The following is an 8,878-nucleotide window of genomic DNA, read 5'->3' on the forward strand; positions in this document are numbered from 1 at the left end:
TTTCCTCGTCTGTTCCATCATAACAATCAAGATATGCATTGCATCGTTTAATAAATGGTATGCACTGTCCACTTGCACACGTGTATTCATACGAGGAACAAACGGGGTAATCTGGAAAAGAAACGCAGCAAATATCCGCAATGGTTCCATGTTCCTTTAACAGTTACTAATTAAATTGATTGAAATGAACTTCGAGATGTATACACTGTTGCCCATTAGATTGAGTCGTCTGATTTGCAAAGTACTATCATTAGCTCTTTATGGAAAAATACGACATATTGGCGTATAAGAGGATTCACAATTTTACAACACGTGATAGCTTTGATAAATAGAAATCTTTGAACCACATGGAAATTTTTGAAACGCAAATCATGTTTGTCCTTTTTTCTTCCTCGTAGGATAAAACCTGGATCCGGCATACGGACACGATTATCACGCCCCGAAAAAATTACAACCCATGTGTGTAAATTGATCCATGTGACAAATAGTATTTTCTTAAGATGAACACGGATCTATAAATTATATTTGATTATATGAAAGAAAATATAATAAACCTACTGTGTATCGAACAGTTAAATTTCGTTAACAGAATAAAATTATATTTGTATATGGTCAAATAGTTTTATCATAGTGAAAATTGTAAAAACCGGCGCCCTTCCATAAATGTCGATGGAAAATACCACGGACCACTATTTGTCGTCCATGACACTTAGCAGTTATAAAAATAGCCCAATTAACCTCGGCGCATGCACAAACATATAAGTCCTAAGTAACTGAGAAAGGAAAAACTAACGATTCTGTGGAAAAGTAAATACTACATCGTTAACCAAAACATACAAGTTACGGTAAAATTATTTTACAGAAATCTCGGAACTACTGATTGCGGTCGTCACTGTTGACTGTTTATATCCGGGGATTTTTTGACGTAAGGAAATCCTATACTTTCAATTTCACGTTCTAAAATAGGTTTCCGTTTTCCATGAAAAAGTAACAAAATGGAATATGAAATATAACAATAGCTATTTGCATTATTTGAGATAAAATAATTTAAATAAATAAAATATGTTAATGCAAGTAACATTAAGTCATAATATGTAATTTTCAGTTACAATTTTCATGTTATTAGAGAAATCACCAAAAACTGAAACTTTACCTTCAAAATCTCAATAATAAAAACTTTCTTGGGGTTCATTTTTAATCAGTCTAGTAAAAATTAATTTTGCACACGCCCGTATCTTCTAGTGGCTGAATTTTCTTAGAATATCCTGAAAACTTGAAATTTGAATAGTCATGGTGACCTTGACCTTTGTGACTTACTTACCCAAAACCTTAGGTTCGTCTACTTACATTAGGCAATCATCCTATGAAGGTTGACCTCTGTAGACCAAATCATTCCACAATTATAATTAGAAACCTATTTTCAATTAGAGGTCACCGTGATTTAAACGTTTCAAGCGGAGTATTTTCTAACCGCAGGAAATCGTTTTATCAAATTTGACGACTGTAGGCCAAAATGTTTTCCGGTTATCAAAATCGGAAAATGATTTCAGTATTAAGGTCACCGCGCCCTAGACCTTTATGCAGCCGACATCAAACTCAATACGAGTCATTAGCCGGTCACGATCAATCTGTCTGTTCCTGTGCTACAGCGTTCTTCAGTTATCAATCGGATACCGAGGGGACGGCGGACGCTTGATGAGTGGCGGTGCTTATACAATATACGGCATCTTTCGGCCATAGAAGGCGGACTAGGATTATTGTTACCTAGTAGGTAGGTCTTTATCTTTGTTTAAAGATGCCGTATATTGTATAAGCGAAAATACTACCACAGAGTTCATCTGTTTCGTCGATACAATCGTTGATGAAGTTGCAGACGAGACTGACATGGATACAGCTGCCGTCATCACACATAAACTGGTCTACAGCGCAGATACTGGTGCCTATCGTTTATAGAAAATAAAGAAATATTAATTATTACAGAATCAATGGCTGTTTAAGGATCTATTATATCAATATTATTATCAATGTCATATCGTTTATTTAGATACCACATAATATACAGTAAAATAAATTTAGAATTGCTATATGTAACTAATGAAAATGCTAACCATGTGGATTGTGTGTACAATTTGTTTCATCAGAGGCGTCTAGGCAATCCAAAATACCGTCACAAACTGCCAGAAATGAGATAGATTCTTGACTGTCACAACGAAAATATGCTGCTGAATCAACTTCTTTGTTGTAATCTATTTTGTTCGGTTGGATGTCTTGCAGGAGCGGGTGTACTGAAATGTATAAACAATCCTGTATTTATTTAAAATCGATCGTGGATCTTGCATCGCGATCTATCGTGTTTTTCTTTTCTTTTTTTTTTCTTTTTTTTTGTTTTTCAGAATAAAAGCGTCGTGGCAACAATACTGTTTTCTTCGAAAACATGGAGTTACTGAAATTTCAATTGTAACACAAATATTTCAATAGAAAAAGGAAGCTATGTGCCGTAGTTACTCGGGAAAAAAGGAAATATTAAGCTGTGTTATGGTGCCTTAGTTACTCGGGAAAAAGGAAATATTAAGCTGTGTTATGGTGCCTTAGTTACTCGGGAAAATGGAAATATTAAACTGTGTTATGGTGCCTTAGTTACTCGGGAAAATGGAAATATTAAGCTTTGTTATGGTGCCTTAGTTACTCGGGAAAAAGGAAATATTAAACTGTGGTATTGTGCCTTAGTTACCCGGGAAAATTAATTCGATAAAGAAGTCATATATTTCATAGGTTTCGTTCAAAAGTTAGTTTTTTATCACAGTGGACAATATGTTTGGTAAAAGTAAATTCGACTAGTTTGCGAAACATTTACAATTTTTGTTTTGGGTGGTATTAAATTAACCCGTTTTATATTGTGTTTCCTTTGATATTGTGTCATGAAATAGACTTTACAAATTACACGAAGTTAAAGATATCAGCGGTTGTACAAATACTTTGTTTAGCTAAAAGGGTTTCAAGTGTATACTATTTTAAACCTAATGCTTAGTACTGTTAGTACATATAAACCTGCTAAACTAATGTTTACTTAAAGTTTATGTAGTAATTGTTCATATTTTCAAATATGAAATTAAGGTCTAGAATACAATCATTTAAATATTTATGATGTATGTTATATATGTTTTAAATCTAACCTTACATTTTATGTTTTTATTACTTTATGAACAACGATAAATATCGCAAATGTTTCAAATTTTCGCTTATAATGGCAGGAAAAAGAATATTTTATATATATATAATCGGTTTAATTAAAAGTATACATTTTACATTTAAATCTCACAAAAATGAGTTATCTGAAACTGCTGAAACTGCTGCTTTTTTATTTGATTAAACGCCTAATTTTACACATAGTATATTCACCGGCGTTGTACATTAAATTATACCAGATTTACATAGTTCAAATGCAGCCTATTCATCCTCTACTAGCACAGACACAGAGCGATCTGACCAGAGGGACAGAGTGAGACAAAGCCCCCACGACAGAGAGATCAGAAATCAGATACAGGCTTATCCGGTTAACTTAGCCTAGCTCGTTTCGAATAGACAGCCTGGTTCTTTAACGTGCCTAGTGTATAGCACTGATACACGCAAGGATTGCCTGGGTTCCTGACCAGTACACCTCTAGTTGGGTGGGAAACACTGAAAAGCGTTTCTGAAAATTCCCGAGTAGCTGCCGGGGATCGAACCCCGACCTCAGGATTGGAAGGCCAGTGTGCAAACCACTAAGCTATCCGTCCACCCGTTATGGACTTAAAAACATCGAGCGAGAAAACATACATTCTATCTGTTTTGTTTCCAGACTCGTTATTTTGGGACCCTTCGTCCCAGATTACAGCATTTGTTTACTTGTCCTCACACGACCAAATACTTAAGTGAAACATATGTTGTCAAACTATTTTGCAATTTGCGTGGGTATCTTCAACCAAGAATTATGGTATGAGAGCAATGTTTTGATTACGAAACAAGAGCGATGTCTAAATTATATGACAAATGTCCCCCGGAAAATGCATACAAGTTAAAAGAAGAACATGCAAAACAAAATCAAGAGGAGCAATCCGTCACACTAAACGCCCGTCACGATATTTTTTTTTGACATTTAAATAGATTACTGAGCAGGCGATTTGCATTTTTTGATCAATTTTACTGGTTCAAAGACCATAACTTTAAAGCAACGAAGCATATTCACTTGGTTAAAGATGTAGACAAAGATAAAATGTCCTTCAACTTTCTGCTTAAGTTTGGTGAACATTTGATTAAAACTTTTTATTAATTGATTGTACACTGTCAATTTTCGCAATTTTTAGTAATTCAAAGGCCAAAACTCAAGTGACCGGGAGTATCCAACTAGTCGTTAAACTTTTTCGAGATATCATGCCCATAAACATTGTGACCAAGAACCATAAACACTGGAAAAGAACTACTCATTATGTGTATGTTGTATGCCGAGTGCCAAATATATCCATCACTAAAATACCAGAACCACACAGGAAAACAAATCATGTCATAACTAGAGCTGTCACAGGAGTGACTTATACCCCCACCATACCGTCTTGTCACAGAAGAATGGCAACCATCAATCATAAGAAATTTTAAAAAGACTAAGAATAATAAAAAATAATAAAAAAACCTTAATACTTAAAAAATAATTTACTCTTCTTTGGAGTACTTCATCCTGGGTTTCCTCGGCACATATATGTAATACAAGAGTATGTGCCCAGTATGAGGGATGAGGTAAATATAGAAATTTCTAATATAAGAGATACACTAAAAATGAATATAAAAAAATGTCTTACCGACACAGGTAACCACAGAAAAATGTCTTTACTTTTTACATAGGACTATTAATAAAAAAGTTAGAAAAATACCTGAAATATTGAAAATCTAAAAATAGAATTTCTAAAAATAGAGTAAGTCTTAGAATTTAAGTGGAAGAAACTCAGTACAAAAGTTAAAAAAACCTTTGGTTCTAAGCCAATCAGAATGATATATAGTGAAAATGCATCAAAAATTAACCTTAAATTTTAAGTAAAAGGGGGTATAATTCATTAAAAAAAATCAGCATCAGAGTTATGCATCTTGTGTCACATGATGTGGGTGATGAGGTGGAACATCTATTTTAAGTTTGAATCAATTCCATTTAGTAATAACTGAGATATAGTGGAAATGCATCAAAATTTACCTAAAATTGTAAGTAAAAGGGGGCATAATTCATGAAGTTGGTGTCAGAGTTATGGCCCTTGTGTCACAAGATGGGGGGTGATTAGGTGGAACATCTATTGTAAGTTTGAATCAAAGGCATTAAAAATAACTGCAATAGAGTGAAAATGCATCAAAATTTACCTTAAATTCTAAATAAAAGGCGGCATAATTCATAAAAAATTGGTGTCAGAGTTATGCACCTTGTGTCACATGATGTGAGGGATAAAGTGGAACATCTATTGTAAGTTTGAATCAAATCCATTTAGTAATAACTGAGATATAGTGAAAATACATCAAAATTAACCTGAAATTCTAAGTAAAAGGGGGCATAATTCATGAAAAGTTGGTGTCAGAGTTATGCACCTTGTGTCACATGATGTGGGTTATCAGGTGATACATCTATTTTAAGTTTGAATCAAATCCATTTAGTAGTAACTGACATAATAGATTTCGGGACGCGACGCGACGGGACGCGACGGGACAAAACTGACTCCTATATAGCCCCCACCAAACATCTTTGGTGGGGGTATAATTATGGACTTATAAACTTGCACTAAGCTATCTCTCAGGGTTATCTCATCACTCCACACACCACATTCATGTAAAACTTGTGCAAATGATACTTAATTATTTTTACCGACGTATAAGCTGTTATTTACAGAATAATACAAAAATCTTATCAGAAGTACTTTAGTATTTTTATGATATAAACGCTTGAACTTGAATTCCGCTTCTAATGAATCCGTACGAAGTACTCGTTAGAACTGATTACAGACAACCCTTCACCAATTTATACCAAATATAAAGACGTCAAATTTGTTTTGCTAAACCGTTACGTTAGGACAACCGTTCTCCGCTATACCCAGTAATGTAGAGAACTTTAAGTACGGGATTACAAAAACATTGCTTTAACATAACACACAAGACTAAATGACGCAGTGCAACATTGACCTATTATGGTATATAATCATATATATTAATTTTTGAAAACATTGCTAGGATAAGGATGCAGTAACGTTGTTAACTGAACAGTGAGTGAGTTGGGTTTTACGGCGAATCGACACAAAATGGTCATATATCTCCAATGTTTATTGAACAAGTCACCATAAGTCACCATGAATATCACCATAAATATTACATATGAAACAGAATTAAAGAACAATAAGAAGATAAAGCAAATTGAACGAATATGAGAGAGAATTCTCCAGATTTTTGCAGAAAAAAAAATGAATTTAGAGATACCTTCAGAGACACAGTCAATTTCGTCGGATACATTTTCACAGTCGATCTTTCCATTACAACGTTTGTAAGCATATACACGTTGACCATCATTACATTCAAAGTATTCCTCGATTGGGAGAATATCATGTTCTATGTTTCTATATGAATCATTCGTAGCTATAACTGTAACAACTAATATATCAACACTATAACGAAAAGTCAAGATTATTTAATACATACTGATAGCAAACATACTTTGTACAAATATAAGGTGTTAATAAATCGTTTAATGACACTCACACCCAACCTCATAAATCAATATCAACATTATTTTTCTTCAAAGGATAATTAAAACTGATATTAATATTTATTATTTGTACAGGTGTAACGTATCTTTATACAACCCCCAAGGATTTACGTAGCCTTTTAAAGGGATAAGAGAAATGTAATGCAAAAAGTATTGCAGCTTTTCTGCATCAGTCATGATACTGGGTTTGACTGGCATTAATTTCATGCTGTGTGAATTATGAAAGTTTCTTACGTCCAGTTATGCAAAGTTCCCATACACTGCCTTGGTATGATGTGTAACACCACAGAAAACCCCGAGATGTTGGATCGCGGCAGTAATTAAGAGCTTCTTTGATGTCAGCATCAGGAAACAAGTAGTGATGGAACTGTTCTTGTGAAAAGAACATATCCCATCTCTGACAGCTTTTACCGGTTACTGTTAAATTCCATGTTCCACTGTATGTGTGACGTACATGTCTACATCTATCGCTTGCAGTATCTAGGTATGATGTAAGATATTAAAGAAACGATTTTAGATCTATAAAGTTACTTTATATTAAATAGCACATGAAATAGAGTTACTATGAACACTATTTTCCTAGTTATTTATAGACGACACGGGAATGAAAACACTTTTTTTTCTGCAGCAAAACTACTCAAATTAATTATGTATGCTAGAGAATAAGACAATTCTTTCACAATGTTTACTTCTTGCAACATTGTAAAGGTGTATTAAACGTTTAGCCAAATATCATAAGAGTGAACAGAACCAGAACTTTTGATGAATGGCATGCAGCTAATGAAATCTTTGTACAGATGCATAATGACACGTAAAATGTGAAGCTGTACCGGTAATGAACTCATCGCATTATTTACATATTACCTTTGAAACTACACGCAGAAGGAACTATTGTGTCCTCGTTACGCGAATATTTGCCGTCTACATAGCACCATATAGAGCGGTACATGCGTTCTTGATAGCTATTTATGCTATAATCGTGCCGGCAATAATTAGAGGAGTCATTGTTGGGCCATTTTAAACATTTGGTTCCGCCATTTGTTTTGTCCAAATATCCCCTGTATCTTGTAGGTGTAACTTCTTCCTTCAATTCTAAATAGCAGATATATAAATAAAGTTTTAAATGAAATCATATTAGTCAATGATCGATTAAATTGTTAAATTTAAACTTGTGCCAGTTTTCAAAACCAAAAGGACAAGAAAGCCGATGGTTTCATTTACCTACAGTAATGGGGATAACATGTTAATTGAATTACCATTAAACAAGTAAGTAACTACCAAAGATATCTGAGTTACCATCAAACAATATGTTGTAACTACCAATGATTTGTGATTTATGGTTAAGACAATATAGTTACTACCAATGATATTTGAGTTATCATAAAGACAATATAGTTACTACAAATGATATTTGAGTTATCATAAAGCCAATGTAGTTACTACCAATAATTTTTAAGTTAATTTTAAGACAACATAGCTATTACTAATGGTACTTGAGCTACCATTAAGACAACATAGTTAAAATGATTGATATTTCCGTTATCGTTAAGACATATAGTTGTTACCAAGAAAGACATATAGTTGTTACCAAGAAAAACAGGAAGCATACTTTTGATTAAAGAATAACGCAGTCATTCTATTTCATCATGTACCTACATCCATCTTAAATGTAGTACTATAATGACCCTGGCCCGTACTAAGGGGACTGAGAGTGACCTCAGTTTCTTTTGATGTATAATGTTTGTTACACTGAAATGCACCAATCTTAATTTTGTGTGCGTCATGTTTCGGCTGATTATCTAATCAACAGGTAATGACTTTTAACTTTAGAAGAGTAGAACATATTATGTTCGCAGATATATCCGGGACTATCTTCTTTGTGCATGTTCCGTATTAATTAAAATGTAGCCAATTCTTATATTTAGGAATCGTCGCAACTTCCTCAGCTGTTAACAAAATTTATATAAACATAAGCATCAACTTTTAGGTCACATGATTTGCTTCATATATATTGTATAGTGATGCTAGTCTGGAATTCGGGATCTTCTGGAGTTTTTATAGGACTTTGGCATACTCCCATTGATTATTCAAAATTGTAAAATAAGATAACGT

At 33.7% G+C, this 8,878-nt stretch overlaps 1 long non-coding RNA gene across 1 annotated transcript; it reads right to left on the minus strand.

Moving 5' to 3' along the window:
• LOC128546851 (uncharacterized) lies at positions 1–7,851 on the minus strand. Its single transcript, XR_008366179.1, has 5 exons — positions 7,631–7,851; positions 6,481–7,246; positions 2,109–2,285; positions 1,827–1,940; positions 1–111 (listed from the first exon to the last, which is right to left on the minus strand). It is a non-coding gene; the product is annotated as an uncharacterized LOC128546851 (long non-coding RNA).
• Positions 7,852–8,878: the final 1,027 nt, after the last annotated feature.

The sequence above is a fragment of the Mercenaria mercenaria genome, chromosome 11, assembly GCF_021730395.1.
Source record: "Mercenaria mercenaria strain notata chromosome 11, MADL_Memer_1, whole genome shotgun sequence".
In the NCBI taxonomy this organism is placed as follows: domain Eukaryota; kingdom Metazoa; phylum Mollusca; class Bivalvia; order Venerida; family Veneridae; genus Mercenaria; species Mercenaria mercenaria.